We start from the raw sequence: 26,543 nt of genomic DNA on the forward strand, positions 1-26,543 counted from the left end.
ATTGTGGCAAAATTTGCCCGAACACCCTCCAGTAGTTCGTACGTTTCTGCCACAGTGAAATTAGGCCCTTTTGACTCCATGATTTCTCCTTGGTCTCCATGATTTCTTCACTGATCTTATAAGCCTTGAGCATTATTGCTTTGGCCTGTGATCAATTAGCTTGTTGCTGGTTAATTGGTTTGACAACACATCATGTTTCGCACACATTTCTCTTAACCTACAGAGGCATCCAGATGGCGGGTATTGTTCATCGGTACCATAGGAGAAGGCACCCTGCTAGGGTGTACGCTGAGCGTACCAAACCACTTGAGCAATACACTTCAGATGAACTGTATGCACGTTTTCGCTTTGGGAGAAATGACATCAAGTACATTTCAGACCTGCTCAGACCAACACTCCAACACAAAACCCGAAGGAGTCATGCTTTGTCCGTGGAGGAACAGTGCTTAATTGCGCTGTGCTTTTATGCATGTGGGACTTTCTATCAAGTCATAGGAGACTATATGGGAGTGGACAAATCCACTGTGAGTAATGTGGTGAAGGTTGTGTCCATGGCACTGGGCAGTCTGATCAATCAATTTGTTTCCTTTCCCAAGGATGACCAGATTGCTCACACTAAGCACAAGTTTTTTCACATGGGGAACATACCTAACACGATTGGAGTTATCGATTGTACACATGTGCATATCCAAGCACCTCGTGAGAGGGAGTGGGAGTATGTAAATCGGAAGGGGAGGCACAGCATCAACGTACAACTTGTGGGCAACGCCGACCTCATCAACTGTGTTGTGAAATGGCCAGGGTCTGTCCATGATGCACGCATTCTAAGACAGAGTGCACTATACAGAGAGCTCCAAACAAACCGACCAAATGGCATTATATTGGGAGACAGCGCTTACCCACTTCTACCATGACTAATGACCCCTTTTCCGGTTGCAAATACACCTGAGCAAGCACGCTTCAACATTGCACATTGCAGAACAAGATGTGCCATTGAGCGCTTAAATGGAGAGCTGAAGAGAAGGTTTGCCTGTCTTAACTACCTGCGAGTAGAACCTTAGATGGCATGCAACATAATTCTGGCCTGTACTGTTCTGCATAACATCGCCACCAGGCGTCATGTCCCTTGCGATGCCAGTGGCACTCATGATGGACCTGAGCCTGATGTAGACCCAGAACAGCCACAAATGGTCCTACCTAGTGAGGGACACACTGGACATGCTGAGGGAATGGTACGAAACTACTTTAAACTTGGAATAACTGTGTACAATTTTTGTGTACAAATGTGTCATAGCTTTTCTTTATTTTATTTTTACTCATCATTATAATTTAGATTTTTCATTTTTATGATTTGAATTCATCCAAAATATGAATAAATGTATATCATTTGCAAAAAAAAAAATGATTTTGTCATCATTCACTTTGTTTAAAAAACCCTTATGGTGGGATCAGGATAATCTTGTTTTTTTGGATAAAATCTATCCCAATCCAACTTCAAAGTTTTGAACAACACAAAAGGAAGGTTTGATCCAGATCAAATGTAAGATCGGATTACGTGATCTGATCTTCTTTCGGAATCCATCTTTTGTTTTGAGCAACCCATTTTCAAGATTTGACCCAATCCGTTATCCGAAACCCCACTGGATTACTTTTGAAAAACTGGGCCCTGGTGATTTTACCTGTTACATTTAGGTTCCTGGCCTTTTGTCTTTCTATGGAGAGTCGTCAGACATAGCTCCTGGCAAATGTTTTTTTTTTTTTTTTTTAGCTTGAGCTATTAGAACCCATTAGCTGGCGTTTGTGTTCTGTCTTGACCTTACCGACTTTTTAGCCTGGTGACACCAGCCTACGTATTTCCCCCTGAATTGATTTCAAGCTCATACTCAGTCTGGCCCAACCCCGTTGACAATCGTCTCCAGGACTCAAAATCCAACCGCACCAATCAGCGAACAGTAGAGCTGTGACGCAAAACTCGCCTTGGTGGAAGAGACACGAAAAGCTATCGGGAAAGTTGTCTCAACTCTCGAGAACATCAGAAAATTAAAAGGAGAACATGAGTATTGTCTTGTAAGTTTTATGATTGGAAAGGACGTCGTTGCTCTTCTCCCAACTGGCTTTGGGAAGAGTTTAATCTACCGAATGCTTACCAAACGTTGCTGATTGGTTAAGGGAACTCCAATGATTTTAAACCTCAAGCTAAGCACCCGCCCATCTCGGAAACGAAAATGAACGGGGTTAAGCCAGACTGACTGACGGAAAAAAATGGAGTCACAGGCTGGTAATGGCCAGGCTACCGACTTTTAGCAGTGTATATTGAATTGAAAAAGTAAAACTCCTGTTTCACAACCAAACAATTTTTTATTAAAACAGACAAGAAAAGGTGCAAAATGTAGAATTAGATACAGTGCAAAAAATAGAATAGATACAAATGATAAAAGCAAGCACAGTGCAAAATATATAATAATAATAAAAACACACATTATAAAAGTGAGAACAGTGCAAAAAAATATAATTATAAGTAAAAAAGTAAGAACATTTTACAGGGGGCTTTCAACAGTAAGAACCATTTTACGGGGGCTTTCTTCCGCATTTTTCAATGCTTCCATCAAAATGTCAATTGCTGTGGTATATAGTGCGCTTGGCTGCGTTCTTAGCCGCTGGAGGCATTTGCCTCACCACGTCCCCCACTGTAGCACCAAACCTTGAGTCATCATCCTCTTCCCGGTTTCCACGGATTTTTTCTCTCTCTCTCGATAAGAGTATGAAAACTAGTCTAGTCCTGCTGGTTCTGCTCCAGCATCCTTTTACGATGGCCCTTGCGGGACAGAGGAGATGGAAGCACGGAGGCTGGAGGGCTGGACATAGCCGGTGGGCGCAGAGATTGGGCCCTGTGGCACTGGGGAGGCCTCGGGTGTGGATGTAGATGGCACTGGGCAGGCCTCGGGTGTGGATGTAGATGGCACTGGGCAGGCCTCGGGTGTCAAGATCACTGTTGGCTTAGGTGATGTGAAGGAAGAGGAGGAAGTGGAGGAAGAGGCCTCAGCTGATGAGATGGAGGGCTGTTCATGATAACAAAAGAACACAGTTGGTCTGTTAGAAATATGGAAATTGCATATTGCTACAATGGTGAAGGTACCATTCCCTGCATTCCTTACATCAACAGTATGGGCACTGTAAATGCATGGACAGAGAGCAACTGTCTGTTCGTAGAGTCTTCCTTTATGGAATGGATTACTAACGATAATAACGATAGATAGAAAACGTGTGTAGGTAACACTCGCCCACGGTTCTTTAGCGATATTTAAACAGCATGTAGCTACAATTGCAAAGGTTGCATGCGATAGCATTACATCTACATAAGGCTCTTTACCAAACGATAGAAAACGTGCCCTCTCCAACTGTTCTCGAATATAAAGCTCTTATATTTTGCCAGTGAAACAAAAAGTTGAATGGACTACTAACTGATTTTATTGCACGCAAATTAATACTGATAAAACAAAAGCTAAACGTATCGAAATAATATTCCGATTCATTGCTGGTGCATCACCTCCATGATGGTACATTTCAATGAGCATCACAAAGCATTTAAAGATCCCCTCATCTGCCATTTCAGGCAATTGTATTACATCTACAATAAGGCTCTTTACCACAATTTATCTAATTACAATATGATGAAGCACCACTCTGATTACAGTGCTAGCGTACTTGCTCGAACACTCAGAGGCTGTTCAAAAACCAAAAACTTTACCCTTTCGTAGTTGGATGAGGTCATTCGATGCTTGATGTGCGGTCCCAACCACGAAAGAGGATGGTAAATTGGAGGGATTTTCTTCCCCCCTCCATCGCCACTTCTGCTCTTCATTATTTTTTTTGCAGGGACAAATCTGTCCCCATCTTCTTCCACATATTGCTGCAGGCCTCCACTGGCATACCCACGTTCACGGATGTCTGCCTCCAGGAGTTCCGAGCCATCTGTATATCCTTTGTAGCCGGGCAAGAATGAACCGTAGACAGAAGGGTAGTGAAAACCCGCCAAGGCAGGTATATTTATTTCTATAGTTGAAGCTGGGTGTGTGCAGGTGGAGGCCCCTCGATGTGTTCAGTGCTCAGGGGGTGAAGATCTCGGGGAATCAGCCCAGTAGGCCAGGTGCAGCTGAGGGGCTCACCGGTGGTGATAAGGAAGAGACTGGAGGCCGGGAAGTCAGGCAGGGTGTGGCCGGTCGCGGGCTCCAGCCATCGGGTTGGATCGCCGTTTACGTGCTTTCTGTGCACTGTGGTTAGCCAAACATCGAGAGCCCGTCCTTCTTCTTCTTCTTTAAGGTTTTATTGGCGGTTGGCAAACCAACTTAACGGTGCATATACCGCCACCGACTGGGCTGGAGTGTGAATCAGGGTGATTTTGGAACTAAAATAAAATAAATCATAAAAACAAAACAAAATAAACAATAGAAAAAAAAAAAAAAAGTTATATCCTCTTGTCTAACCCTGTGTCTCTCAAAAATTGAAGAACATAATGATAATGTTGACTAAATGTTTTTCCTAAAATACCCTGCATTGTTAAATCATTGTGTTTGACCATTTTAAGTGACTGAAAAAGCTGACTTCTCTTTTGACTGTATTTTGTGCAATGTAGTAGTAGTAATAATAATAATAATACCTTTATTTTATAGTGCGCTTTTCAAGTTTTATAGTGCGTGTTTTGCCGTTTCTATTTCACCACAGTGTTGACACTTGCCTGTTGGATGCTTCCCTACTATGTGTAATGTCCTGTTGAGCCCTGTATGCCCTATGCGTAGCCTTGTGATTATGGTTTCTTCCCTCCGACTCCTGCCTTCCAACCTTCCACTATCAACTTCTGGTTGTATTTGATATAAATGTCTTCCTTTCTCTTGGTCTTCCCAATACTCCTGCCATGTTGACTTTGCTTTTGTTTTAATTATTGTCTTGGCTTCTGCTTTGCTAAATGGGATTTGTAATATTGTTTGAAGTTTCAGGGTTTCTTTGGCCAACTTGTCAACCTCCTCATTCCCTTTGACTCCTGCATGAGCAGGTACCCAAAGAAAATAATTTTTAAGCTCCTTTACATATAAATTGTACAATATCCTATATATCTTACACAATGTCCTGTCTTATTGATTTGCCTGATTTGATGCTTTCTAATGCGGAGTAGCTATCTGACATAATAACTACCTTACTAATATTCTTTTCCTCTACCCATTCCAGGGCCATCAATATTGCCACCAACTCTGTTGTAAAGACAGACAGGTGATCAGTTATTCTTTCCTGCATTTCTACCCCACTCATAGGAATATACACCGCTGACCCAGCTATTCCAGTGTCTGGATCTTTAGACCCATCAGTCAAAATATGTACATGATTTGAAAAATGATTGTCTATATAGTTTCTTACAATGTCTTTTACTGCCACTTCTTTATCTTTGTTTTTGATTACCTTGTGTATATTCAAATCTACTAATGGTAGAGGGAAAAGCCACGGAGGTATAGGCGAGATTGTAACTGTTGAACAGTATCTCAACTTGTGCAACCCTATGTTCTCTGCTTTTGCATCACCGATCCACCCAAAGCTCCAATGATTGGACTCATTGTGTTCCCAGCAGTCTTTTAAGACATATTTAACTGGGTGGCTGTCATCTTGTCCCCTGATGTTAACCCAGTATGCCAACATCAACTGAACCCGTCTTATTCTTAGTGGCATCTCACCCATTTTATTTGCCCACTTTTCAACTTCAAATATGGCATCTTGTATTTTTGATTTTACATATGTTTCATTTCGACCTCTAAACCATAATGCTCCATCATCAGCATACAAAGATTTTCCAATATATCATTAATCATAATGTTAAATAACAGTGGGATACACACACTTCCTTGTGGTGTCCCATTCTCAACCATGTGCGTTTTTGAAAATTCTCCACCTACTCTAACTTGTATTTCCCTTTTACGCAAAAAATCTGAAATCCAATTATACGTTTTACCCCCAATTCCCAATTATTGCAGTTTAATTAATAAACCCTCTTTCCACAGCATAGCGTATGCTTTTTCAATGTCAAAGAATACGGCTATTACCACCTCCCTATTAGTTTGTGCTTTCTTAATACCGCTTCTAAACATAATATTGAGTCCATTGTGTTTCTACCTTTACGAAATCCACTCTGGTATGGAGAAAAAAGTTTTTTGCTTTCCAAAAAATAAGTTATTCTGTTAGAAATCATTTTTTCCATTTCTTTACATAATTGGGATGTTAGTGCTATAGGTCTATAGCTAGATGGGTAGGACAGATTTTTCCCTGGCTTTAAAATGGGTATTATAATGGCAATCTTCCATTCTATTGGCAGGTGACCAGTTTCCCACACTTTATTAAAAAGTTGCAGTACTATTTCCAGATTATTATCTGTCATATTGTCTAACATCTTATAACATATCATGTCTCTCCCAGGAGTAGTTTGTTTGGCTTTACCGACCTCCTTCTTCAACTCAAATATATTAAACGGTAAATCTAATGGACTTTCTGTATTTCCTTTCTTTCCTAAAATATCAGGGAAATTTTCCAACACTTTGCATCTATTTACTTGTGCCTCGTTAGAGAGGTTCTCAGAACTGTGCACTTTCCTAAACGTCTCAGCTAACATCTCCGCTTTTTCTAAATTACTAACTGCCATTACATCTCCACTGCTTAACACAGGTAATTCGTAATTCTTTCTAATCCCTCCCATTCTCCTTATCATACACCATACATCAGATAATCTCACATCTCTTCCTATATTATTGCAGTATTCCCTCCATAATGTACGCTTCTGTATTTTAATTGTTCTCCTGACCACTGCCTGAGCCCTTTTATACTCTACCCAAGCATCCTGGGAATGATATTTCTTAGCATATTTAAACGCTTTGTTTCTCTCTTTAATTGCTTTTCTGCACTCCTCATTCCACCATGGTACATTCTTACAGGTTCTATTTCCTTTACTTTTAGGTACGGTTTTCTCAGCTGATAATATTATTTCATTTACCAATGCATTATTAAATTCATTTATTTCTATGTCTTTGATCTTATTAAGCTTCATACAGTTAACTGCACAAATAATTTGAAACTGTTCCCAATTCGCATATTCTATTTTCCATCTTGGACTATTTTTAATCCTTTCTTGCCATCTCTCTTCTCCAATTTTAACTAATTATATCGTGTACCCTCACCATTATTAAGACACACCAAACTGTTCTCATCAATATATTCCTCTAATGCTAGACCATTTGCATCTGTGTTGTTACTTCCCCATAACGTATTGTGTGCATTAAAATCACCTCACCATATTACCTCACTTAGTGTTGATCCTACAACACTTCCCAGTATGCTACCATCTATTTTTTGGCAAGGATTATAGTAGTTTATTATACTTATGGAACCTTTGTTGGTCCATATTCTGAGAGCCCGTCCTTCTTCTTCTTCTATGGAGTTTTACGGCAGCTGGCATCCATGATGTTGTATTGCTGCCTCCTACTGGACTAATGTCCCACAGAATCAGATTCTCCCATACAGCCCAGTATCAAATACATTTTTTTTAAAGTGACGCTTTCCCTCCCCAGTTGTTCCCACATCAATCACACTTTTTAAGGAAACTTCCTTCATCCCACATTGCCTTAGGCGCCTGAACAAGTCTTGTCTATAGGGTTCATAATTCCTGCAAAATAGCAATACGTGTTCAACAGTCTCCCTCTGCTGACAAGAACACAGTCCGTCCTGGTGCTTTCCCAAAACACACAGTGTGCTATTGAGACATGTATGGCCTATTCTCAGTCTCGCAGTGATAACATCCTCCTTACGCTTACCACTAGTGCAAGTCATACCTGAGCCAGAAACACTACCAATAATGGAATATAAATGTCTGCCCTTTGTGTCTTGATCCCAAAGCTGTTGCCACTTAATAAGAGAATTCTGCCACACAATACTCTTTCCTTCAGATTTAGACAGTGTCAGAGGAACATCTATGGCTTCTTTTCGAGTCGCTTCCTTGGCCAACGCATCCACCTTCTCATTCCATCTGATTCCCCACATGGGCAGGTACCCATCAAAATGACACCTTCACTCCCTTTATGCATACATTATTGAGTGCCAATAGTATGTCATACACAATATCCTGCCGCCCCTTTGACATTCCCTTCCCAAGGCTTTTAACTGCAGACATAGAGTCACTGCATATTAAAACCTTCCTATCTCGTAGTTGATCCGCCCACTGCGAGAGCCCGTCCTTGGCGCCGTGGCTCCTTTTGTGCTGCGTAAACGAGGGCAAACGAGAGACAGGTTTGGGTGGTGATGAGTGGCTGCCAGCCGTGCCTCGTTGAAGCTGTCAAACTTGGCCATGTGCTTCTGTTGACCACAAGAGACAGGGTTCCACTGAAGCAGCCCTCTAGAGGGTGCTAAAGAGACTTGTGATGGTGTGAGCCTGGCACGACACCGACTCGAAGGCTGCCTGGCCACACCTTGTAGTCTTTAAATGATGGGTTATATAAATGTTTGTATCTACGCACCTCTTCGGACAGCAACTCTTCAATCTCATCCATAATTCGTTCTTCGTTTTTGTGTCTTGTTGTCTTCTTCTTCTCCTTCTTCAAAGTTCTTCATTCGCTTCTGTCACGGCGCTATTATGCTGTGAAACCGGAAATGTGAGACTCCTGAAAGGATGTGGTTAGCTGGCCAATCACAGTCTTTGCGAGCTGCATAGGGACGGAGTGTTTTTGTCGCAGAGTCAGAAATTTTGGGCGACGCACTTAAGGGGGGGTATTTTACTGCGCAAGGGGCTCTTGTGTAACTAACGTGCTTACGCGTTGCATCTAAAACCTAAAGCCTAACCCTGACATAGTGGAGTTTCACAGGTCATTTGACAGTTTTTGACATATTTTTGTTGTTTGCTGATGTAAGGGGCACTGAGTGGGGTTCTGTGTTATTTAGGGGGATAATAAGATGTCTGTATATTTGTGTATTCACAGACTTTTAACTTGATATGGCCTCGCGGCATCTATCACCCAGTTCCTGCACACTGTGTTTTGGGAGGAAACTCACAATGGGATGAACGAGTGGGAGGTTTTTAGATGTGTCCGGCATCTCTATAAGCGGGTATGTCCGTCCGTCGGTCTGTAACGCCTGTCTGAAACGCATTCTTTCAATTGTAATTCCCTCCTGTGTCCACAAGGTGGCAGAGTTGAGTTGACGCATCTTGCTGTCCGCTCGGACTTGTTTATCAATTACGTGCGTTTTAAAAAGGAGGGGAAACTCTGTGACAGGGTGGCCGCTTAAGTCTGGGAAATGCGAGAGTCGGGAGAGCAAGCTAGCAAAACGACATTAGCAGTTGATGGGTGAGTTTGGTAATTGTAATTGCAAGGATAACCTATTTGGAACAAGCGACAGGCGAAGCATAGTCCGTCCCTCGCACTTCCCACCGGGGTAATTGTATTCTTCTATTATTTTTCTTTCACCTTTTGTCTTGGGCTTGGAGGCAGTTGTCTGTGCTGTCGGTAGCTATTGCAATCAGTGTTCATAATTGTATACGTTTTACTACAGTCTATTAATAGTTTTAGCCATGTTTCAGTTAGGGCTAGGAAAAAAAATGTTGTGTTTCCTGTTTCCCGACCGACCCTAAAAAAAACTGTCGACCCTAGCCTTTTTTTGGGGGTGGGCCGCGTTTCCCTGTTGATCTAAAAAAAAAAAAAAAAAAAAAAAAACATTTTCATTTTCTTACAGACTTAGAAAATACCTCTGAAAACAGCTGAGTGTTCTGTTGGCAAAAGAACGAAACATTGAACGAAAGACTGATATCCGGCAAAAGAACGAATCATTGAACGAAAGACCGATATCCGGCAGATGAACGAAACGTTGATCCAAAGACGGTCGGGAGGTGAACGATTAGGTCATCTGCCGGATACAAGTATTTGGATCTTTTTTCACGTGATCTGCATAGGCTCAGCATGGGAAGCTAGATAAAACCGAAATGTTTCGTTCATTTTGACTGGGTCTTCGGATACGGGGCTCTGGATATTTTTTCACGTAACCTGCATAGGCTCAGAAGAGTAAACAGAAAGGACTTATTAACCTCGTTAACTTTCGAGTGTCTATGTTTAGTAAGACGTGAATGATATTCGTTCACAAGAAATAATTACAGGTTTAGTTATTTTAACTTTTTAAAACTTTACTTACAGTTCAGTGCAGCGTAATTGTTTGCCGTGATAATTAAATGCTTATGTGATAATAAATTACCATTTCATCCAAACTTTCATAATATATTATTTGAATGCAGGAATTAGTATCTGCTGGTTTACATGTAGTAACCTCCATGAAAATATGATACATGTTTGTAGTGGACGTATTTACACCAGTGAATTGGCTATAAAATTTAAAAATGTTGAGTAGCCCCCCCGTTGAAATGAACGAATGACTCGAAAAAAGATTCGTTCATTTTACTGAACGAGATTCAAAGATTTGAGTCGGTAAAATGATCCGAACTTCCCATCACTCAAAGCAGGAGAGGCTCAAAGGACGAAATTTGACAGATGACATGCGCGCCACACTTGTTGACCATGTAGTAAACCATGGGTTGACACTGAGGGAGGCTGGACTACGAGTTCAGCCGATTCTTAGCAGATTCACAGTGGCATCTGTCATTAGGACCTTTCGACTAGAAAACAGGTAAGAAATAATTTGTTTACAGCTGCTTACTGTTTTGTATGTACCATATCAGCACTTTTGATACCCCTTGCTGTGACATTTTACAGTAGGTATCATGTATTTTGTTCTACAAAGGATTGAGGGTTGAGAACATCAAGGAGGAAGGGCACCCATATTCATCCAATAGCAAGAAAGAGAGATCATCAACATGGTTCTAGCCAATAATTCAATTAGGCTTAGAGAAATCCAAGCTAACATTATTGGTGACAATGACATTTTCCATAATGTCAATACGGTCTCTCTTGCTACACTGGCTCGCTTCCTGTCCAAAAATCAGGTCAGTCTGAAGCAGATCTATCTAGTGCCTTTTGAGCGTAACTCCGAGAGGGTCAAGCAGCTGCGGCATGAGTATGTGGAGGTATGTATTGTTCACTTTAGCACTCTAATGTTGCATACCTTTTTACATGTAAATGTACTGTATACTCTTATCTATGCTGAACTACACAATCTTGTCTTTCACTGTATTTCAGAGAGTTTTACAGATGCATGCTGAGGCAGTCCCTCAGGAATTAATTTATATAGATGAGGCGGGCTTCAACCTCACAGAGGTTAGAAGGCGAGGAAGAAATATCATTGGCCACAGGGCCATCATCAATGTCCCTTGGCAACGAGGGGGTAACATCACCCTTTATGCTGCCATCACTCAGAATGGGGTCATCCACCGTCATGCCAATATGGGCCCTTACAATACAGCTCTCATTCTTACATTTTTGGGCCGATTACATAACATAATAACCGCAGTGAACCATATGCAATATGCAATTCACTGTCGTCTGGGACAATGTTTCTTTCCACCGCTCCGCTCTGGTCCGGAACTGGTTTCAACACCATCAACAGTCTCCGTTTCTCAATCCTATTGAGGAGTTTTTCTCGGCATGGCGGAGGAAGGTGTACGATCACCGGCTCCAGGCTCAGGCACCCCTCATTCAGGCCATGGAGGAGGCCTGTGATAACATTGACACCGTGGCAGTACAAGGGTGGAGCCGACATTCCAGGCGGTTCTTCCAACGTTGTCTGCGCAACGAGGATATTGCCTGTGACGTGGACGAAACTCTCTGGCCTGATCCAGCTAGGAGGAGGGATAATGTTTAGAATTTTCTGTACAGTATTTTCTTTTCTTTCTTCTTTGGTAATGGATAGAAAGAAATGTTTTTCCAAAAGCTTACGGTAAACTGTTTTGCAGTTACAGTATGAAAACTGAGACTTGTTTAGTTGTGTACGTGGACAATCTGTCAGCTGAGGAGATCATCCAAGAAGGTGTCACTACTTCTTCTTTTCCCTCCTCCTCCTCATCCTCCTCATCATCATCTGAAGACAGTGAAGGAGAAATGACAGCTAAAATGCCACTATGAATGATTCTAGAGTATTATATCATGCAGCCCTCACACTGAAAGGCATTATCCAAGAGACAGCAAAAAAACCCACCAAAGCTCCCATGGCCACCCACAGCAAGAGACCTGACACTGGAGAATACCCTTAGCATTAGTGGTGGTTGAATCTGAGTCAATCGGATTCAAAGATCCGAATCCTTACATTCACCCATGAGTCACGAGTCCGTGGTCTCAATTAACCCGAATCTTTCGGTTCTGGCTGCTACGGACGACATTATTAAAACGATGCACGAATGTCATCAAACTCTATAACAACATTAACCCATCCGTTTTTCATCTGCATAGTAACTTAGATTAAGCATAACTATTGATATACGGACCCGGAGCTGCGTTGTTGAATAAGAACTTCCTGTAGACAGAGCTGTACACAGATCCAGATCCATAGACTGAGCGAATTCATGGGTCGGATTCGTATCCGGTTGAGTGAAAGACTAACTCAAAAGATTCAGGGGAAATGGGTCGGACTCGTATCCGGTTGGGTGAAAGACTAACTCAAAAGATTCAGGGGAAATGGGTCGGACTCGTATCCGGCTGGGTGAAAGACTAACTCAAAAGACTCAGGTGAAATGGGTCGGACTCGTATCCGGCTGGGTGAAAGACTAACTCAAAGGACTCAGGTGAAATTAAAAAGGATGCAAACATCGGAGATGTCGCCAACGTGACTGCTATCTGAGACTGATAGTCGCGTTGGCGACATCTCCGATGTTTGCATCCTTTTTAATATTCAAATATGTCCGACCCATTCAATATGAGTCATTTGAGTTAGTCTATCACTCAACCGGATACGAGTCCGACCCATTTCCCCTGAGTCTTTTGAGTTAGTCTTTCACCCAGCCGGATACGAGTCCGACCCATTTCACCTGAATCCTTTGAGTTGTCTTTCACCCAACCGGATAGCCTACGAGTCCGACCCATTTCACCTGAGTCCTTTGAGTAAGTCTTTCACCCAACCTCAATTGATTGATACAGCAAGCAGGCCCGTCGTCAGATTAATTTTCTACGTTTGTAACAGCATTAACGCTACTTTCAGGCGTGTTTAACGTGCGGTAAGGTAGATAAGCTGACTTAAATCATTTGATGACTTCTTTCAGTCAAAATCGATTGTAACTCGTCTGAACCAATTTTCTTGAAATCTGTTTATTGTAAACATGACAATTAAATTATTAAATTAAGTAAGAATAAAAAAATAATTATCCATTCACAATTTACGAAATTACATATTTAATTTTGATAAGCTGCCTAACCAGCCAAGCCTATCATGTTACAATTTGTTCAATGTATCTAGGCTTACTGTGTGTGTGTGTGTGTGTGTGTGTGTGTGTTTGCGTATTTCCCCTGGATATCCTCAAAACTGCATTACAGTGGTTTGCTGTGAGCGTGCGCATTAGGCACTAGGGAGTGGGCTGCTGGGCTCATTCAGCGACAAAATTTCTACTGATTCAGATTCAAAGGACTCAAAAGATTCGGATCTTTTTAGTGATTCACTCAAAGGACTATGAATCTTCTAAGTGAATCGAAATTCCCATCACTACTTAGCATAGTGCCTCCCCAACTTTTCAACTTTAATGCTTGGGCATCTGGAATTTCATCACTACCATCAGATGAACGCAGTGTTGCCAACTTAGCGACTTTGTCTCTATATCTGGCGACTTTTCAGACCCCCTTGGCGACTTTTTTATCAAAAAGCAACTAGCGACAAATCTAGCGACTTTTTTTTTTTGTCATTTGGTTGATTTTTGTGTTGACAAAGCACTGAAAAAGCAACTCACATATCCTGTTCTGCAGTTCATGTTACAACTAATCTCACGAGAGCTGAGAACAGCGAGGGCTGTCATGGTCTCCTCTCCACTCACATAGCGCAGTCTGACGAAATAACAGCAACATATTACAACTTTGTATTCGCGGGAAAAATATTAGTGTTACCCCGTCAGAATTGCATATTGTGCGCATCCCCAGCGTATTTACATACTATGCAAATCAGTTGATTACATCATCTAGCGACTTCTGGCGACTTTTCAGAGAGCTTACAGCTACTTTCCTCACAGAAAAGTTGGCAACACTGGATGAACGTGTTGAGGTTAATGTAGAGACATTATTACCCTAGCAACAACAGGACGTTGGCTCATGCCAAAACAGTGCTCACTTGCAATGGCCGTTCGGCACATGACTGGTTCAGCACAGCTCATAGGGTTGTTAAATGGTCTTGGCCACTGCTCATCGAACTCCCAGGTCCTGGAGCATGATACTGCCCTTGCTCACCTACAAATGGAGAGGGGAGAAATACACATCCCTGAAAACATCAACAACACCGAAGCGCCTGTGACTCTTGTCTGGGATACTAATGACTTTGGGGAGGAGACCCTTTCTGGAAGAGGAACAACACACAACACTAATGGCATAATAATTCAGCAGGCTATGGCTAGTGATTCACCATCTTTACACCTCACATCTACAAAAAGAACAACAGAGCGATCTGTTCATCCTCCTCCATTGAACCTTTTAAGTTACACTAGGGGAAAGAGGTCTGGACCACAGAGTTCTGTTCTAAAGATCGATCTACAGCAGGACCAATATAGAGATGCCGAAACAACCGGGAGGAGAAATGATGCTGCGTTCTTCTTAATGCAAATGTCTGAGGCCCAGGGAAAAGTCTTTCCCGGATGGACAGGATTTAACATAATGTTGAAAAAGGACGCAGTCATACCCTCTACAAATGTTGGCTACCTACCAGTAATTGATGCCAGTCCAACCGATCTCAGCACTGTCCACACCATCCTGAGCCACTCCTCTGCCATTGCTGATAGCCTGAATCAAAGTGAAATAGTGCTAGTCATGGATCAAGCCATATATGCCAAGGCCCAAGAAATCTGTTGGCAAACAAGCTCTTTCTCCGAGAGAATTGTCCTAAGGTTGGGAGAATTTCACACAGCAATGTCATATCTGTCGTGCATTGGAAAACTTTACTCCGATGCTGGCCTCCAGGACATCTTGATTGAGTCGGAACTTGTGGCGCTGGGTTCCATTGATGGAGTGATGGCAGGACATCACTACAACAGGAGCATCCGGGCACACAAGCTCTAGGCTGAGGCACTGCAGAGACTGCGCTGGCAGGAATACTTGGTCACACTCACAGAAGAACACAAGGCATCAGCTTTTGAAGTTGCAACAGATCTGCAAGAGTGTTTTAATAGTGAGCGATTCAATTACATGCTTACCTCTGACACATTTCTACAACTGCTGAAAGGCTATGGAGAATTTGTGAAAGAAAGCTCCTCCAACCAGACCTTCAAATTTGGGAATGAAATGACCAACCTCGAGCACACGCATCCCCTAGCACACCAGCAGCTTCTCTCTGGGGACTTCGTAGCCCAACGACATCAGGAGCATGGTTTTGCTGGCACCGCATGTGACTAAGTCATTGAACAAACAGCAAATCGGGACTCAAAAACAAAGGGAGGCATCAGCGGATTCTGTTTGAACAAGGGTGCAGTTCACCGATGGACCCAGCATGAGCGGGCAGCCATTACACACGAATGGAAAGCAATGGCAGGTCCGTGTCCAGTTTCCCACTGGTTTGTATGCATGGCCCTTCATGTAATTAAGCTAATGATGACATTGAGATTTAATATGATGTTTTCATCAAGTAATTTTGATAGATTATCTCAGAAACTTAAAATGAAGAAAGATGTTTCATACTGGGTAGTGGCCTGTTCCCACTCTTGAAATGTAAATCGGGCTATTGGGCTTCAGTGCAGATAAAGTTTGTAGATTAGCCTTCATGTGTTTTCCTTAAATTGTGTGGGTGAATTGATACAGTTACTTTTCAGCAATGGCTTTAAACAGGCGGAAATCTGTTTGACACTGGAGTCATATAGATATAAAATGAGGTATGGTTGTTTTTGAGTCCAAAGCATCTCTTCTACACAGTAATAGTTATGCTTACGAAACACCATTTTGCGTGTTTGATTGAACAGTGAGAGGCACTTGAGAAGACTGCTGAGGTCACTCGGGTTGAGGCGGAGAAGCTCACAGAGACTGCAGAGAAGCTGTGCAGGCAAGCCTTGAAATACCTTCAATCATTGCTTTTATCACAGCTTTTAAACATTAGGAACAGGACTGAACATTATTTTTGGTTGAACCATTGTAATATAAGCTACTTAACACTGCAAACACCGCACATGTGGGGTTTAACAACAAATGTCTTCATAAGAGTTGTTGGTGAATGAGGCCTATTGATCTTTTAAAAGGTTACTCTGAAAGTTTACAATGCTTTCAACATGCTGACCGTCAAAACTGTCTCAACATAATGTATGCCTGTGAAGAAAGAAAATCATTCACTCCACTTATATATTCTATGGCTGATAATTGTGCACCAATGTAGATTGTATACAACAACACTGGTCACCTGATCAAGGCATTAGAGCAATGCTGAAGCGTGTTCGTGACATCAGAGGAGTGAGGCCTTGCTACAGGTTGATGATGCCTTAAATGGCTTAGAATCACTTTTATGACCCTGTAACTTTTATTAGGCCCTTTATCACATTTATTTGGAAACATTTTCAATGTAGGAATGATGTCGCTGACGTCATGAGAGATGTAGATGCAAGTGGTGTACAAAGACAGTGTCCAGGCCAAAAAAAGATCCACAGAAGGAATTACCACAGCCATGGGCCAAATGACATCTCGCATATCGATGGTAAACAACTTTGCATGCTTTTATTGAACTTGTGAACATAATGTAAAATATACCAGACATATTTTTTTTTCTTGCAGGCAATGACAAGCTTACGTTTTGTAGTATGTGGGTACATCTGTGCATTGATGGGTAAGTAAACTAACGATGGGCCTCATTGCGCTAACTGTTCTTACAAAGAAATTTGTTCTTAAACCTCACGTCCGCTGTTTTCCACAGAGATTCAGGCATTCACCAATGTTTACTTATCTGTTCATATCTATTTTATATGGAAACCTTCAGAATAAAATGTAAAATTCTAACAAAGATATTGATGCATGAGGGGGGAAGGGGTTGCCATTAAATCTGCCACAGTACTCATGACTTAAATGGTCCAGCAACGTCAAGGTACAAAGTGTTACTGCAAGACTTATTTGTCGGCCAAACACATAAACTGTACCTTCTCCAATATTCTGTCAATATTTCTTAGCCATTTCAAAACCTGTATACGTATATTGTAAAGCTATCATAATTTCGGCATGAGGCTAGCATTGTATGTAGAAGAAGAGACTGTAGCAACCCATTTACACATTATAGTTTTTCTGTCTCTGCACTCAGGTTTTCACGGAGGCTTCTATGGCTGAAAGTGGGCACTTCTAACCGCAAGCAGAAATTTGTGGCTCGATACTTCCATGACACTGTTGTGGAAGAGGGGGGGGGGTGTAATGTACTCTCTTTGTTATTGAAGTGCTCATGACAGCAATTGAACAGGGATTAGGCCAAAACCACAATGATTGTCTTCATATATGTTAAGGGTGCCCCAAAATGATGCAAATAAAGTCATAAATGTTATAAAATGCCGTTTTCTGGATTTTTTGGGGTTGATATTCTGTTTCTCACAGTTAAAATACACCTACCACCACTACAATTATAGATCACACATTTCTTTGCAAGTGGACAAACTTGCAAAATCGACAGGGGTTCAAATACTTATTTCCCCCACTGTAGATTGAGAATGCCTCAGAGCTATCCAAAGACTGCATTCTCAACATACTGTTATGTATGACAGGTGTCAGGTACCAACTGGATGCCTGCATATGCTGATATATTGACCCAGAGCCTAATTAAATATAATCATATTTGTAATTAAATATTTATATTGATTGTAGGCTACTTCATGATGCAACACATATGGCCTACAAAAAGAAAACAGGTGGAACACTTTCTACTGAGTATACACTTCTAATACAGTGAGTTTGCAAGTCATACTTTGTTTCAAAAGACTGATGGTCTGCCCCTAAGACTGTCCACGTGAACAGCTGCTGCTGGGTACGGTGTTCATTTTAGGACATCGTCAGATCTCAGTGTCAAATGTCATTCTCAGTCGTCAGGTCTCAGAAAAACCTCTGTCATCCTCACACAAAACGGAGTCAATCATCATTCTCACATGGCACTTTGTCAATTTCATCCTCACATGGCACAATTCTCATCCTCACATGGCACTTTGTCAGTTCTCATTCTCACATGGCACTTTGTCAATTCTCATCCTCACATGGCAGTTTGTCAATTCTCATCCTCACATGGCAGTTTGTCAGTTCTCATTCTCACATGGCACTTAGTCAGCTCTCATTCTCACATGGCAGTTTGTCAGTTCTCATTCTCACATGGCACTTTGTCAATTCTCATCCTCACATGGCATTTTGTCAGTTCTCATTCTCACATGCCACTTTGTCAATTCTCATCCTCACATTCTGCGCGTGCTTAATGTTTATAATTTAGGATGCCGGTGCGTGCGTGTAGCCTATAGGCTTAATGCAATGCGCCCTTTTCCAAGACATGGTGGTGGAGATACTAAACAGATGGCCTGCCTTATTCTTTAAAGAGCAGATAAGAATGTATGGTATAGTTTTTACTCTTGTCATTATAATAGCTGTACACTTTCCTTACCATGTTTAGGAGTTTTAATACTTTACTCACCGTCATTCTGTACATGTTGGTTTCTGCACTAAACGCGAACAGTAAAGGTTTGTCAAAGAAAATGAGTTGTGTTACCTAAAAAAAAAAAAAGTCCATTCACCTCTAATGTTATTAGTACATATTTTCAATTTCAAGTTCAAACTACTTAACCACTTTAATTTATTTCCGTAATTGTACTGAAACATTACAATTACAGAAATTTCTAAATCACTCTGACGTCACGTAGTTGCATACGTGCTTCTCCAAAACCTTAAAGGAAGGTCAGCCATGTTTTCTGCTCCCTTCGGACAAGACATAAAATAACCTTGTAGCCTAAACTTCGACGTATTTAAAATAAAGAGCCTGTATTTTTTTAATCTAATTTTAATTTAGCCGCAGGACTTCTATGCATTCAGAACTTTTTAAGCGACAACTTTCTCTACAGTGGTAACTGCACTGACTACCGTTACATTGATCCTGGGTTTGAGCGCGCTACTCTGGTAGGTTAGCGTACTTTTTGGCACAGTATTTGCTGTGTTTTACTATTTTCTGCATCTAGTGATATATGTGTTTTCAGGAGTTATATTATGCCTTTTTGAAATGTGATTGGAGCCAATTTTAGCGTTATGTATTATATCCGCCACATTAAATATATCTCATACGTAGCTACACGCTAGAGTAGGGTCCGGCCGCGTCCTGCAAGACGGGGGCGTGTATTTTGAGGAGGCGTGTCTTGTAAGGAGGGCGTGTATTTAGTCAGCCCTGATAGGTCTGATTCACAACGGCGTCTGGCGTCACACATAGCCTCGTGCAGAGCCATACTCTATTTCACATTTGCGGCTCTGATCTCTTCTCGTGTCCGGAGATTTCACGAACTGGTCAACAGCAGTTAGATAGCAGACAGCATAAAGATAGCAGATTGCCTCGATTGATTTGGTAAGTGGACTGCATTATCAGTCAGAGATCGTATACTGTCATTGTTCTTGGTGTAGTTCTAGTACTAATTTTCATGTACACTCACAGCGTAATAATGTGTAGTCAATCCAACCACAAATTGGCTGCGTTTTTGGGATGTCTCTGCTAACTTTTCCTTTATGTTAATATTGCTTAAGCTTAACAGTTGTTGCTTTTCATGTTACCTATTTCATTGTTAAGTACCGCGTTTGATGCCGTGTTTGTTTTGTCGCAATATACTCTCACTGGTTTGTATTGATTTGATTATCATCATTTCGCCGTGTTACCGATTTGAAGTTGTCATTCCATGGCTATGTGGTTAGCCGCTAACTAGTAGGAGCAGGAAAGGATCTGCACACTGCTGGCAAAGGACTTTATTAGATCAAAGATGCCTGAGGAAGATCTGTCTTTGTGTGAGCCATGTTACAGCATCTATGTCACACCTGTGCTTACATTGTATACACTTGCTTTTATCTATAGGGTTGGTTTAGTTAATTACACATGGGATGCCTAAGAGCTGACTTAAACTGTAAATCTGGTTGAATTGTTTGTGCAGCAGAAATTACTTTTTGTCTTATCAGATCCATCCAACAGTTTGCAAACATGGATCTCTGATGCAGCCAGTGCGGTTGGGAGATTCTTACGGGTGCCAAGTTTGTAGAAAAGTTGGCGATTACCCAGCCATGGTTGCACATGTTCAAACACATGACAGAGCAGCCATATCTCACAATGGTAATTGAAAGTTTAATGCATGTCCCTAATGTTTTATGTTCTTAATGCTTTTATCAAACTCATAACATATCAATTAGCTTGTGATGTAGTGAACAAGGAATACTAACAGTTAATATTTTCTAATTTACTTTTCTGTTCCTTTTTGGAAGGCTACAAAATCTATAGGTGCCAACACAAGATCTCCACACTACCACTGTGTGTGCTCAACCATTACTGGCAGCAAAACTTCATGCATAAAGCACCTGCAGACCTGCCCTGGCATGAGGACACCACCTCCATCTCAAGGCCTCAGCACGCCGAGCCCAATGCCAGCCACGCACCCGCCACCTCCATTTCAAGGCCTCAGCACGCCGAGCCCAATGCCAGCCACGCACCCGCCACCTCCATCCAAAATAAAACGTGTGCCGAGGACCACTTGTTGCTTTTGCAACTTAGTTCTGAACAAGTAGAACATCAAACTGCACATAAGAAGGCGGCACTCCTCTAGGGCACCTGACATAAATCAGGAAAGGCATCTTGCCTCTGTGTGTGTTGAACACCTGAAAGGAATTTTTGTTGTAAGGAGAAGCTTCACTGGACCAGCGAACCCAGTCCATGTACAAAGATGCACATGGGGAGTGGAGCATCGTGTGGTCTGTGAATTGGAGGAGTGCAAAAGGGCGTTGCAGTTTGCAGCGAGAAGTGGGATTGCAGGTTTTCAGTGCGTCCATTTAAAATCTGTCACGTACTGCCCAGTGTCACAGTCCAACGACACGGTTCTGGAGGAAAATGTGCTAAATGACATGGTGGGGAAAAAATGGTTTTCCTCCAGCACGAAGAGAACCTGTCTGGAGAGACAAGCTGTAGCTCGTGCTTCCTCATCCCCTCTGAGCACACTTGTGCAAATGGACAATGACCGTAAAATATACCTGTCCGTCTATGAGCCGAGAACAATGATGGATTGTAACAATTAAGTAAGTAAGTAAGAAGAAATATAACAAATCATTGAATTAGTTCAAGGGGTTTTTAGTCACACACAGAGTGTGTTCCATGTCGGCCACTTGAGCCCTTCGAGCCCCAACTTTCAGGGGTTAGGGGGCCACACTGACAAAATCAGCAGAATGCAGGGCACTGAAAATGCCCGTATCATACCCTGAATTCGGTCGATTTATGTAGGGTTATTTGATGGTCACTACTCGCCCTTAAACGGCTACGTACGGAAGAGGAGGAGCCAAAGCTAGCTTTTCATTTTACACCGAAAACAATGGCGGACGAGATAAACGAGGTGGCTACAGTGGAGGCGGTGGCAAAAACACGTAATTGTAAGTATCAGCGGTAATTAAACACTGTACTGATATTAAATGTAATACTAACATGCCATTCTCAGATTAATGCAAGTGACATGAGAATTTTTGGTGGAGTTGACGATTATTACCGACTGTTAGCATACCTAGTTAGAAACCATTAGAAACCATTGGGTAAGCATGGCAGTTATGCTAAGATATGCTAGGCTATGTGGCTATTCCACCAGCCACGAAGGTGCACCTTTATCGGGGGACTTCGTTTGAGGTGCGGGGGGCAGGCTCCAGGCGGTCGCTAGCGATCGCTAAATGGACCAGTACGACGACTGATAGCTATGTCAGTCATCGAACAGTGTTAAACAAGGGCTGTTCTGTTAATAAATCAAATGCCAACATGTAATAGTGGATTAACAATGGATATGCTCAGTTTAAATAACGGGTTAAAATGTGTATTTTTGTGGACTTAACGATACCGACAGTAGCCTATGCATACCTAGCTACGTTTGCCCGTTAACACATGCCTTTCAATAATTAATACCATTACGATACGTTACGAAGCTTGTCCTTCTAGAAAATAATTGTAGCTTTCAATCGTCTTTGTGTGTTTTGTTTTTGTCGTGGTAATTTCATGTGTCTAGGGACAGATGAGGACACGAGGGCCTTAATCCCGTGGAGAGGTGCAAACAAGCACCTCTTCACGGGAAAGAGGAACTCAGCCGAGAAGAATTTTGAGTAAGTAGAAAAGAGGAGCGAAGAGAGAGGGAGAGAGGAGAGGAGAGGAAGGAGGCAGCCACCAGAGAGGAGCGGAGAGAGAGAGAGAGAGGAGAGGAGAGGAGGGAGGCAGCTGCCCGAGAGGAGCGCCTCATCTCCTTATTGGAGAAGTTTGCTAGATGATTATAATAATAAAAATAAATAAATAAATAAATTACTGGTCACTTCCAATTTATGTACATGTCTACTTGTCTACTTAGTGTTTACTTACACTTAATCTATAAATATGTGTGTGTTTATACTATAACCCTTCCCCCCATTTATTTTGGAAAATGCTTTTTAATGATCAAGATGGGTGGCTCTTAAAAGAGCCTTTGGTTTTGAATAAATACACAGGTCACAGGTAATCGTGATCTGGAGCGTAGCACTGAATGGCTATCCTCTGCCTTTCTTCCGCCCCAGAGACGTCTCCTGCTGGTGCTGGTTCTGGTGCTGGTGCCGGTTCTGGTGCTGGTGCCGGTCCTGGTGCTGGCTGGTCCTCTGCTACCCTCCCGACATCTGCTTCAGGCTCAGGCTCCAGCAGGTCCCCGTTGGTGAGGCAGATGTTGTGGAGGACAGTGCAGCACACAATGACCTCCGGCACATACCTCACATCCACCTCCAGGGCCTTCAGGAAGATGGATCGCCATCGGGTCTTCAGAATCCCGAAGGACCTCTCCACAACACACCTCGCCTTTGACAGGCAGCGGTTGTAGCGTCCTTCGAGGTGGTTGCGGAGAGGCTGCCTGAAGGGGGTCATGAGGCAGATGGGCTCCAAAAGGCAGGGGTAGCCACCATCACCAAGGAGGCAATAGTCGGGTGGAGGGTAGGACCGCCGGTAAAAAAAGGGGCTGTTTCTCAGTACCCTGGCATCATGCACTGAACCAGGGTACCCCACAAACACATCAATGAACCGGCAGCGGTCATCAACGATCGCCTGCAGCTGGATCGAGTGGAAGAGCTTCCTGTTGAAGTAACAGGCAGCATCTTCCACTGGGGGCTTCACCCTGATGTGGCAGCCATCAATCGCCCCCACCACTCTGGAAAATGCTGCTGACCCAGCCAGATGAGCGAAGCGGGCACCGAGTCGTGGAAGTTCCTCTCCTGTAGGGTGTTTTACCACCGCGTACAGGAGAGCGGCGATCCGCCCACTGATGCGGTGCACCACCCTGTGAACGGTGGTCCGGGGCATGTCAAACGCCCTGGCCACCACCCGGTAGGAGGTGCCGCTGGCGAGCCAGAACAGAAAGACCAGGCAGGATATCTCGGGGCCCCAACCATTGTCACAATCTGTGCCCAGCACTGCCATCAATGCATTGAACGACTCCCTAGTGAGCCTGAAGTCCACCCTCAGGTCACTAAGGCCGTCGAAATATAAAGCCAGCAGTGGCATTGCCAGATTGATCTGGCTGTTACGCCTGGGGATGGCTGGCTGCTGTAGAGTGTGTGGGGAGGGGAAGAGAAGATTAAAATATTAATGTAGTCGTTTTGTAGTCATTTATTGCCTTTTCTGATTTATATTAGATTTGATGCATGTTTGTAACAGTAATTAATATATCTGTGTGTTTGATAGCTCATTGATTCCTGTATCAGGGTAAACTTTACTACAACAGTAGTGTGTATAAAGTAGGTATACAGTATATGTGGGCCTATTACTGCGTGAATTACAGCAGATGTTTTATTTCCATATGGTGTGTATGCGGATTGCAAAGAAGAAGGCTACTCCTGACAAAGGTAATTTAGAATTTTAGCATTTTAGAATTTTAGCATACCTAGCTAGGACAATTTTACAACTACTACATGAAGCTATGCTGTGAAGGTAAGATGAAATCACAATGAAAATGTACATACCATCGCGAGTTCGGACAGGAGGCGCAGGCTCCTGCCACGATTCTGGAGATGCACCAGTTGGATCTTGTAGTGGAGATAAGGGAACACCATTGACAAAACGAGGGCAATCAGTCCATTCATTTTGGCAATTCTGCTTTTTTTGCGGGAATCGTGAGCAGATATGAGTTTGACATTCCCGCCTCAGATTCGCGGGTACCGCGAGAAGATCTGCATTTTTTTTGCGATTTGCGTCCGTCACTTCCGACAGGTGCTTAAGGGCACTTTTCAGCGACAGGGAGCGACAGGGAGTGCACTGTAGATGTCAGGGCCCTGTATTACAGGACCCTGTATTGTAGGGCCCTGTGCAAAGTGTAGGGTCGGAACACACTCACACACAGCAAACGTGTAAAGATGAGTTAGAAGGGGAGGGTCATTAGACAGCCTTCTGATTGGATGGAGTTAGAGTAGAGGAGGTCATTTTATTGGGTGAGGAGTTCAACCACTCCTGAGGAAGATGGGAGTGTCTGTTTATGTTTTTAAATATGAGCCCGCGAACGCAGCTCTGCAGAATTTCTGCCGGTGGTCTTTCTCTAATTGTGGTTTAAGATCTGCAATTAAACCGCACTGAAACCAGCATTTGTAATCCATCTTCTGATTGTGAATTAGTTTATAATACTTAGTAATTGGCTCCAACAACAACTTACTTCTCCAGGTTGGGCAGAGTCTTGGTATGCTATGACCCACGTAAAAACACGTGGCACTGCCCATGTTCCACACCCAGGATGCCATGCCTGCACAAGGCAATTGGTAAGTGGCACTTAAACCAAAGTCATTCACGCCTTCACCCTTTGACAAACTGCCACCTGTTTGTTTCCACAGTTGCCGGAGAAAGTGATGAGAGAGATATTTTTCATGGTGGTATATGAAGATGGTTATTCCGCCATCCTGCGGCTGGCTATGACCTGCCAAAAGATGAACGCCGTTGTTTGCCAGCCACAGTTTTATGAGGAGGCCCATTACAACTGGCTAGACAGTAAGTTATTAAATAATACTGCATTTACAGAGCTGTTGCATCAGATGTTGACATGCCATAAAAATGCCCAAAAAGTGTGGTTGTAGAGAAATGTGTGTAGGCATCTAAACTGACACTGCTCATTGGATTTTAGGTGTGGTGAAATGGAGGAGATTGGCTCCAAGCCACCGGGAGAGGTACCGAACGGCATTGGCCATTTCTGAGTGCCGCAATCTGCAATGCCGCCAACTGTACAAAGACAGCGGGCCTGGCTACAGGGGGAACGGCCAGCGGGGAGTCCTCCAGGGCTTTTAAGCTACTGACGACTTTCCCGGCTATTGTAGTTGGGATTGCCACCTGAATGATGGGGGGGGGGAGTGGGATATAAATGAGTGAAAAGTGTCTCTCTCTCTCTCTTGGCCCACAAAATATTGTAGAAGGGGCCCCTGCGAGATGTTTGGCTGCGCCCCCCCCCCCCCACACACATCTGCTCTGCCTCTGGGTCCCAATTCTGGGGGCCCTCTTCTCCGTCCCCTTAATTTTGTACTTTTTTTTTGTGTTAACTTATACCTGCCAATGCCTCTTGTGTTTGCCATTTTTAATAATAATTTTATCCCTTAATGTTATTGCACATATTTTGTATTTACTGTTTTATTTACTTTAAATGCTTTGTGTAATGACCTTCCCTTTCTGTATAATTAAAAAAATGTAGCCTACCCTCATGGCCTGAGTCATGTTTCCCTTACTAAGAATTCCCTATCGTATGCAAGTATTGTCTGTAAATAATACAAGTGGAATAGGGGCGAAAATGTACAATTCTAAGGCTTGTATCCTTTAAGTAACTTTACTTTGTACCTCTGTAAGCCAAGTATATGCATTTGACATCACAGTTATCAGTAAATGCAAATTCGGTTTCTCTTCATTACTCTTTGGTCAGCCTGACATTTTCAGAGTAAATTCCAATCAATATTTTTGGAATATTAAGAGCCAGAATTTAAATGACACTGCCCATGAGCAAAATGTTACACTAACTTTTTAACTCCACTGTTAAGTAAATTGACTCCCTCCCGTAGCCTACAAACACCAGGCAATATCTGGACTTACAGAAGTTAACTGAAATATTGGAACCCCATTTTGTGTACCTATGGTGTGGCAGGCTGTGTAGCTGTATGGCAAAGATAACTACGTTTTGTAGGTTTTGACAAAAACGGAACAGCTTCGTAACAGAAGAG

General features: G+C 42.7%; 1 pseudogene across 1 annotated transcript; it reads left to right on the plus strand.

Moving 5' to 3' along the window:
- Positions 1-233: 233 nt before the first annotated feature.
- LOC308362090 (putative nuclease HARBI1) lies at positions 234-4,281 on the plus strand (annotated as a pseudogene). Its single transcript has 3 exons — positions 234-1,264; positions 3,877-3,993; positions 4,080-4,281. The product of its transcript is annotated as a putative nuclease HARBI1 (transcript).
- Positions 4,282-26,543: the final 22,262 nt, after the last annotated feature.

Source organism: Sprattus sprattus (assembly GCF_963457725.1).
Source record: "Sprattus sprattus genome assembly, chromosome: 3".
In the NCBI taxonomy this organism is placed as follows: domain Eukaryota; kingdom Metazoa; phylum Chordata; class Actinopteri; order Clupeiformes; family Clupeidae; genus Sprattus; species Sprattus sprattus.